Below are 10,209 nucleotides of genomic sequence, written 5' to 3'. Positions count from 1 at the left end.
ACTGGCTGGCAGATTGGCTCTTGCCAATCTTTTGTGGGTCCTCATTGCACACAACCCTCCTGGTCAGGCTTCTACTCTTATCAGTTGAGGTTGTTGGGTGTGAGCATGTCACACCAGTCAGAGACAGACAGAGCTTTAAGTAATGTTTAGTGCTTGCTTGGAAGGAAGGTTTACCTACTGAGCCTATATCCCAGGTCTAGAAACAAGGCTGGGAAATAGCAAACACCGTGAGCAATGCAGACATTCTGGAGTGGACCCACATGAATCAATGGCCCACAATGTTACTATCATTGTGGTGAAGACAGCTCCACCAGGCTTTTGCTCAATGGGCAAGGGCATTCGGTCTTCATCAATCCATCGATTGTTTTCTACCCCAGAATTAAACTGTGAAACATGCTACCCAAGTGAAAACAATGTGGTAAAGGATGCGTGGCTCCCCAGCTGTCAACTCAGAAGACAGGGCAGGGTGGGGACAAGCAGCTCTGTCTGGGCAGTCCTCATCCTACCTGGGGGAACCTACCCCAAGTGCTGGGGTTTGTGTTGTGTTGGTATGACTCTTTGCCTCTCCTTTAGCCCCCCCCTTTCTTGCAACCGTATATGCATGCGAACATGGGAATACTAGCCCCTTGTGTGTGCATGTGGATGTCAGAGGTCAGTGATGGGTATCTTCCTTTATTGCTTTCCACCACGGTTTTGTTTGTTTGCTTGCTTGTTGTTGCTGTTTTTTTTTTTTTTCAGACTGGCTAGCCAGCAAGGCCCTAACACTTGCTGTCTCTGGCTCTCCTACCCAGCACTGGGGTTACAGATCACACTACCACACCCAGCCTCTGAATGGGTGCCAGTGATCCAAACTCAGGTCCTTACGCTTTCAAGACTTGCACACTGCCAACTGAGCCATCTTACTCACCTTTCCATTTCTTGCTTAATACTTTCAAAACTTCATATGCTGAGGGAACAGGCTGGGACAGACTGACGTGTTGGCAGACAGATCTGCTGGGCTGCGATGAAGCCCGCTGTGCCTCAGACCTTCAACACCCTCAGACTTCCGGCTGAGCCATTGCTCTGCTCAGCCTTGCTGGTCCGCATTGGTAGCCTCCACTTTTTTGCTCACTCCTTCCCTGCCCTAGTGAGGAACAGCCAGACCCACAGGGAGACAACAGGAGCGTGCAGTTCCAGCAACCAACCTTATTAACCGCCTGAACTAGCAAATTGGATTCATGATAGTATAAATTAAAATTATGCTAACTCTTCCTTCAAAGCGCCAGGCCTAAACACAAACTTAAATTAAGATGCTTGCAGGGACAGTATGAGAGGAGGCCGTCCTGAAAGTAGGCCCAGTGAAACAGGGGGCGTGACACAGCAGTTCTGTTCAGCCCAGGAGCCTGACCACTCCAGAAAGCCCTCAAGATGCAAATGTCTGACCCCAATGGAGGAGCTGGCATAAACAAGGAGAGCGTGCCTGGCAGCCGTGCCTGAGAACATCCGAGGCTTCTTAGTTCCTCTGGGTTTAAGCAGAAGTCACTGTGAGGTGGGGAGATCTAATTGGGAATTTAATGAGTCTCTGGTCCTGGGCTAAGCAGTACTCCCCACAGGGGCTGTGGCTTGCTCTCTGCTCACCCCCCAGTTCACCCAACAAAAACACTGGCCAAGTTGTTTGCTTCTCTCAGCTACCAGCCATGGCTGTCTGTCCTCAGGAATTGACTTGATTGTATCATGGCCTGTCAGGGAAAGCATATCATCCCAAGTAATCTCCAGGCTGAGGCAGGGGGATTGCCAAGTTCAAGGGCAGCTCTGCTAACTTAGTGCAATCCTCTTTCAGAGTGAAGGCTAAGAAGGTAGGTCAGTGACAGAACACTTGTCCTAGGTTCAGTCCTTAGGAAAGATGGACAGACAGACAGGAAGGAAGGGGCTGGCCAGCCACATGAGACTGTCAGAGAGAGTAGGGTAGAGAAGAGACTCAAGTGACTCCCTGAGGGCCAAGACACTGTCTTCAAATCGTTTTGGCTGGAATGCTACCCTGCCCCGTTCATGGGTCTCTTCATTCTGTACTCGGAACCTGTCCCCAGAATACAATGTTTTCCAGCCAGGTAACTTCCAGGACTTTGGGGGTCTGCACTGCTCAGGGGTTCTTCTCTAGACCTGGCTTTGAGGAGGTCCCTTTGGCATGAAGTGATTCAGGTGGGGGGTGGTCTATGGAGAAAATATTAAGAAGAGAAGGTATGCCCGTGTAGGGTTCGAGGACAGAGGGGAGGGGAAGCATTAAGCTCTTGTTCTGACTGGACAGTACCCCCGTCTTCACTGGGAACCCCCTGTTCTCCTCAGCCACCAAGTATTCCATCCTTCCATCCTTTACAGATGCACGGATGTGTGACAGGCGTGCAGAGAAGAGCTTAGCCCGAGTGAGCCACTCACTCCGAACAAACCTGTGTTTGAAACTCCCTGGCCCGAGAACTCGGCAGGGTCAGCGCCAGAGGTCTCCCATCTTCCAGGGCAACAGCCACGATCCTCCTGCTCACAGGAATAGTCATCAGGTTTATGAGCTCTGTAAGTCTGCTGAATGCCATTCAGAACATAACATGAGTATACACACGTGTGTGAGCACATGTGGATTGTACATGCGTGCACGTGTGCTCTACGGAGGCCAATGCTTTACTGACTGAGCTGTCTCTCCAGTTCCACATATGTTCATGTCTGTATTTGCTCATGTGACAAGAGAGTGACAGACAGTTGCTGGTTGTTGGGTCACCGTGGATGAATACATTGTGTCACTGGAGGAAACAGGGTCCTCTCTCTGACTCAAAAGGAAGCTCAAGGACAATTTTATTAGAGTTTTTTTTTTTTTAAACCTACAGTAAGCAAGCCAAAACATACCTCTCAGCAGAGGTATAAATTACACAATATTTGTGTAAACTGTAAAGATGTGACTCTGCCTAAGGCACCTTTTTTTTTTTTTTTTTTTTTTTTTTTTTTGGTTTTTTGAGACAGGGTTTCTTTTGTGTAGCTTTGCGCCTTTCCTGGATCTCACTTGGTAGCCCAGGCTGGCCTCGAACTCACAGAGATCTGCCTGGCTCTGCCTCCCGAGTGCTGGGATTAAAGGCGTGCGCCACCACCGCCCGGCTCTAAGGCACCTTCTGATTGGTTTAATAAAGAGCTGAATGGCCAATAGCTAGGCAGAAGAGGGTAGGCAGGACTTCTGGGGAGAGAGAGAGGAAGAGGAGGAGTAATTTAGGTGCGAGGTTTTTCACCAGAGACTCTGAAGAGGTCGGGGCATATGGTACAGAGCAGAGGTAACTGAGCCACATGGAAGAATGTAGATTAATAGAGACAAGTTAATTTAAGTTATAAGAGCTAGTTGGGAGAAAAAGCCCCTAAGCTAAGGCCGAGCTTTCATAATTAATATTAAGTCTCCATGTCGTTATTTGCGGGCTAGCAGGCCTGATGAGAAAGCACAACTCTACAGCGGTCGTCTGGAGGTGGGAGAGGAGGGCAGGAAGAACTGTGGGTTTGAGCTAAGCTGGCTTAGAGGCCAGCCACCTGGAGGGGAGAGGAGCTTTAAAGAAAGAATACAGAAGCCCAACGTTCCATTAAGAAGCCTGTCCAAGGCTCAAGCCAGCATCCAAAAGAAAGACAGAAAAGAGAGAAAGTTATACCAAAGGTGGGCGACTCAACAGAGCCTCGGGTGGCATCAAACAGCTGCTCGAGGGCATGGGAACTCTGGGAAAGGAAGTATGTCCATGCATTAAAGGTTTAACTGACCCTCCTATTTCTTTAGCCTGCTTAAGGTGAATCTGACTTCAGGAGCAGGGATCCTGGGCCCGGTGAGAGAGCTGGCTGACTGGTTTATCCTGTGAGGCACGAGGCAGTGATATGTCTCCCGTGGGAGGCAGATTCTATCCTCTGCTGCAGCAGTTGTTGCACTGAGGGTCATTGCACACCCCAGGTCTAGCCTATCGGCAGACAGGGCTATAAGCATTTAACACACGGCTTCTGCTGACCCATGCATACATTTGTGTTGGGTAACTGGTGCCTGCCTGAGGAACTGTTGGTCTGATGGGGAGGTCATTGGCCAGCTTCCAGAAGACTAGAGCATTTAAAGCACCTGGGTAGCCATTTCAATCCTCGAGGAGCCTACATACCCTACTGACTCCTCAGGAAGATTATGCCTCTTCCTCCAGGCCTCATGCCTGGGTGTCGATGGCTGAATGGTCTAAGGTCCCAGACTCAGAGCACTCATCCTGCTGTGGTTAGTTATTTTTGTGAATATGTGTAAGGCCCCTCTGCCTACAACATCCTCCGTGGGGCTTGGTGCACTCGTATACTACACCAGAATTCATTAAGCACCAGCTGTAGGCCAGGTACGATGCAGTACTGAGGGTTAAGTTATTCACAACCAAATCCTGTCTCCATGCAGCTAACAACCCCAAGCCAAGCAAACACATTAGAAACATGGTGAATGTGCTCGGAGTAAAGGGACAAGGAGACGGAGTGGGGATGACGCCACTCAAAGCTAGAGCACAGGAAGCTCTGAGGAAGAGAAGTCCAGCCTGGGGGTTCAGGGATGCAAAGGGCCTTGGGGGAGGAGTAAAAAGATTTTTTACTATTTAGCCCTGGCTCACTTGAGCTCACTATGTAGATCAGGCTGGCCTTGAACTCCCTGAGTTATACCTGTCTTTGCCTCCCAAGTGCTGGGATTATAGACGTGTGATAACCATGCCAGGCCTGGCCTTTTAAGAAAGAGCGAGAAGTTCAGAGTGGCTGCAGTTGGAGTGGGAGAGACCCAGTGGGATGAGTGGGACTAGAGTGGAGGAAGGACGGGAGAGCCCGGCAGACCTGGCCAGGGGCCCGACTCGGCTGTGGTAAGAAGAGCCAGGAGCCTGTTCACTGCTCGATGGGTATTTGTGGAGTGAATGAACAGCACCCTCCTCACTACTCACACTTACAATAAAACCCTGGGCTCTGAGGCCCATCCTTGCTCGGGTTCTGAGAGATGAGAGATACTCAATTGATACAGTGCTTGGCATCAAGAATAAGGATTTGCACCTAGATCCCTAGTACCCACATAAAAATGTCAGGCATGGCCTGTGCTTAACCCCAGCACGGGGGAGGCGGAGACAGGAAGACCTCTGGGGCTTGCTGGCTAGCCTGTCTAGCTATCGGTGAGCTCTGGGCTCAGTGAGAAGCTGTCTTAAAAACAAGGTGAAGACTAGCCGAGGAAGCCACTGAGGTTGACTTCTGGTATCTACATGCAAACACACACACACACACACACACACACACACACACACACACCTACAAGTGCACATGCTAACACATACACACAGAGAGAACACATGAAGCTCGAGTTTAGAGTCCACTGAACACATTTGCACTGAAGCAGTCTCCAAGTTTGCCTTGGTGGACTGTAGCATCCATGCCTACTATGCCCTCCTGCTAACACCATTACCAGTGATGTTGAGTGACCCAAACCTTTTTGCTGATATTTACCAAAAAGACACATTGGCCCACTCTGTCCAGGGACATATAAAAGTAGTGGGTTCCCAAAACCTGCTGTATAAGCAGCTGTGAGACCAATGCTGGCTGCTGCAGCTGAGAGGGTCATAAGCTTTGAAGTGACCGCCCAAAGTCCCCAATTCTTGGTGGTCCAGTCTGTCATCACTGTCATCAGGGCCAGCAGAGGTGGTTATGGCGTTGGACTACAGCCCTGTGGGCTCCAGGCACCCAGGAATGGTCACATGCAGCTGCCCCTCTCATGAGAAACAACCTCAAAGACTAAACAAAGATGGGTTGTTATGGCCAAGCCATCTTGGGAGCCGAAGGTCTCATGATAAAGGATGTCGGGTTTCATAGCTCTGGATACAAGATTGTTTTCCGCCAGCTGAGGAGATCCAGGTCAGCATTTGGTTGTTCAGCTGTCTGTACACTCAGGAGGGCCCTGCTCCACCCTAGGATGTGATTTGTGGTTTGGATCCTCAGCCCAGAGACTGGAAGCCAGGATGAGAAGAATCAGGAAGCAGGAAGTGAAGGAAAAGCAGAAATAACTATGGACAGGAGGGGAAGACATGGCCTGGGTGGAGAGGTGGAAGACAGGTAGAGTGTTAGAGGAGCTGGGGGTCAGGAGGTGGGTTCTCCCAATACTCCCACCTCTCTTTTTCTCTTGCTTTTAAGAAACAGCCAATGAATTTGGGCATGATGGAATGTGCTTGTAATCCAAGAGTTGAGGAGGCAGAAATAGACACATCCCTTGGGCTCACTGGCTGTCCCCTTTAACCCAACTGATGAATTACAGATTCAAAAATAAGAAATGGAGCCTCAGTGACACACATACACACATGCACACACATGCACATGCATACACATGCACATACACACCACCCAATGTAAAGCATTCTGTTCAGGAATGCACATTGATCTTGTGGGTAGAGGTGGGTGGAGGGCTGTGTGGATGCAGCCTCCTGGCCTCTGGCTTTCTGCAGCTGAGGACCCTGGAGAAAGGCCTGGGCCATTCCCTTCCTGGTGCCACCCTTGGATGCCCAAGACTTCCCAGAGCAGAGGCAGTGCCAGCTTTTTCTCCGGCAGCCAACAGGGAGTTGGGAGAGGTGGGATTCCACAGTAACACAGCTTACTCACTGTCTACTTCAGAATCTGGAGCTCTGGTTCACAGACACTCCACCTTTTACAAATCAACTATCATTCTGAACTGAGAGCTAGCGATTGGGTCCCCTGCACTCGTGGTCACACCCAAGGCATCCTCCTGCTCACATCTTCCTTTGGACACCTGGGACATACTCGTCTCAGGGACTTTCAGTCATTTCTTCTCTAGCAGCATATTTTTAAAAACGCTATTTATTATTTCTACCTTGGCTATACAATACTTCTTCCTTAACTCACAGCAACTGCCTACAGGAGCGTTCTTTACAGTCAGCTAGGGGATGGGGAAGGGACCAAAGCTGTCTCAAGAACATATTGCTTGGACATAAAGTGGACACCAGTGCACCTGCAGCACCAGGCAGAGAGACTTTGACATAGAGTGGTGAACAAAAAGCATCTCCAGACAGTCCTGGATGGTGTGCCTGGTCGTTCATTTCTATATGGGAGAAAAATGTCTCCAAGTAAGATTATGTGTGGACTCATGGGCAGAGAGAGGTAACAGTGTTACCTCTGACAGGTAAACACGGACATGGGCATTTAGAACTAGGAAGTCCTACAGCAAAGGAGGTAGGCAGTGCCCATATGAATATGGATTTTACCAGTTCTGTCTGTCACCCGGTGTGTCCTAAGATGTTGCCAATGCAATAGAGGGAAGAGATGGCGTTCCCAAGGGACCAGCTTACAGATCATGCCCTGATAGGTTAGAGTGCCACCTTTCCTCAGACAGTGAAACCTCTGTCATGTGATGCTGTGGCCTCACCTGGACGTGCCTGGGTACAGAAGCCAGGGGCGGAGCTACCAGTGGCTCACTCCAGTCATCATTGTTCCTAGTGATCCACTTGGATGGGGTGTGCATCCTATGTTGGGGCTCTGTGGGTCAGAGGTTATACTAATGACCCCATTAGACTGTAAACGCCACTTGTTTGGGGACTAGAGGGCAACAAGCTTGTAACCATGCATGGCTCCAGTCACTTGGAAAGCAGAGGTGTTACTCAAGGGAGGCAGGATTTGGAAAGGTAACAGAGAACGGTGACAGCTATGAGTCAAGGCAGTGGCAAGAATTGGTGATCGCCCTACAGTCCTGGAGGGGCTATGGGCTTGCATCAGAGTGGTGCAGGGACCAGCCTTGGGAACAAGAGCAATCCCTTCCCCGAGGCTGCCAGTGTTAACATCCCAGGGCTGATGGTTGAGTTTCTCTCCAGGGCTGGCCCGTGGCTAAGGAAGGTGCTCCCTTCCCATGAACAGCGTGCACCCATGGCTGACTCACGGTAGTTACAAAACCAGTGAGTCTTTCCTCTAGGGAGGAACTCTGTGCTCCAGGGTTGCCTCTGTTAGGATCCCATCCGTGTTTGCTTCCATCCCTCGCGATTGGCTTGTCTTCATTTTCCCGCAGGTGTCAGTTCTTAAAGCACTTCCGGTCTTTTGTCTGTGTTTAAAACACCAGTACAGAGTTCACTGCCCAGGGAAACTGATGTGGGCATGAGCTATCCATAATTCATCTGTCAATTCAATGTCTAATCACCCACTGATCCAGCTCATCCAACCCTTTTTACTGACACTCTTCCATTTATCCACCTGACCATGTCCATTGGTCAGCCCATCTAACTACCCAGCATTCAAACATCTGTTCAATCATCCAATCTATTCCAACAACAAGCGTTTCATTTGTGCTTGACTACGCATACATAATTCATCAATTTAACCAACGGACCACCCACTTTTTTGTTTCGCCTTTTTTCCATCCATCCATGTACTCATCCTATCCACCCACCCACACATTCTCCCACCCATCCATCCATCCACCCACAAACATCTGGCCAACTATGCAGACACTAGCCATGCAATCATCCACCCAGCCATCATACAAATGTGAATTTTATACCAACTGTGTATCAGACATTGTTTTATGTGTGGTGGACAGGAGAGATCTAGCCCTTTGGAAACCTTTTTCCTAGTAATAAATCGAACAATTATTTGGTGCCTATTTTGTGCCTGACTCTGGAAACACAAAACAAAAATGGTCTGAACCTGCAAAGGGTTCCTAGCCTAGAAGGTGAGACACATAGAAAACAAGACTTTAAAATCCCAAAGGTCAGCATCTATAGAATTTGAGCGCCCAGAGAGATGTCACAGTCATTAACTGTTGATTGTTCAAGAATGAGGACCTCAGTTTAGACCCCCAGCCCATAAAATCAAGGCACAGGGGCAGGCATATGTCACTCCAGTGCTGGAGAGGCAGAAACAGGAGGATCCTAGAGCATACTGGCTGGCCAGCCTTGTCTAATCAGCTAGCTCCTTCACTGAAAGATTGTGTCTCAAAAAAACTATGGGTGGATAGATAGCTCAACAGTTAAGAGCACTTGCTGCTTTCTCAGAGAACCAGGTTTAGTTCCGGCACCTACATGGCAGCTCACAACTGGTTGCAACTCCAGTTCCAGGGGAATCTGTTGCCTCTCTGACCTCTATGGGCTGCTCCTGCACACACATGGTGCACATACATATACTCAGAGACACACACATACACATCAAATAATATGTATGTGTGTATACACACACATACATGGACAGGTGTATACACACACACACACACACACACACACACACACACACACACACACACACACATTGAAGGAGACCCTGACCCTTTCTACCTAGTTCAGGAAAGCCTCTTGGGAGAAATTATGTCTAGGTCTGAACCCAGATGAAGACACAGTACAAGCACAGGGGAGTGCGTGGACGCCCTGCCCACAAGCACAGGGGTGCAGTGGGTACCTGCAGGGAGACACAGGAGGAGAAGGAGATGGGCTGAGCACAGAGTGCCAGCCGTGCTTTCAGTAGAACCGAAGATGTCAGAAGACAGAACGTATGCTCCAGTGGGGAAGTGGGAACCTACCTTACAGGGTTGCAATCAGAATCACAGCTCTTGAGATACTGGGGCCTGGTCACATGACACATAATACTACTATTAATAAATATTATCAGCTAATTATTAGTAACATATACAACAAAGTATGGTGGTAATAACTGTCGATGACAAATTAGCATATAACTTCATCATACTGTAAGTCAAGGACATTGCTTGTGGTATTTGTCTGTGTACAACTTTGAAAGGAGAAGTTTGTTCAGGGACCCCTGAAGGTCATGTTGCCTTTTGATGCCTCTTTTCCAGTAAGACAGCGTTTTGGAGAAACCTGCAGGACTTACGAGGCTCTGGAGGCCACGTCCTTGTCTCATGCTGTTGTTCAGAAGTCTGCAGGGGTGGGTAGGGAGCCCCACCTGGCAGCAGTGGGCCCAGGCTTCAAGAGTCCAGCCCCCGCTTTATCATACCATTACGGCAGCCACCCATGAATTTCTCTAAAAACCTTTTCGGGAATTGTTTATATTTTCAGATGAATGACCTCTTGGGGTAATGAGTTTCCATAACAACTAATGGATGACCAGTGTGCTTCCGTCCTGGGCTGGGTCCCTCACGCTCTTTGATTCGCATCAGCAGTGGCTGATGGGATTCAAGTGGTTCCTGTTTGCCATCTCTGTGCACAGGGGCGGATGATGGGGCAGGTG

This window comes from Peromyscus maniculatus, chromosome 4 (genome assembly GCF_049852395.1).
Source record: "Peromyscus maniculatus bairdii isolate BWxNUB_F1_BW_parent chromosome 4, HU_Pman_BW_mat_3.1, whole genome shotgun sequence".
Classification (NCBI taxonomy): domain Eukaryota; kingdom Metazoa; phylum Chordata; class Mammalia; order Rodentia; family Cricetidae; genus Peromyscus; species Peromyscus maniculatus.
Note: the sequence above shows the minus strand (reverse complement) of the source record.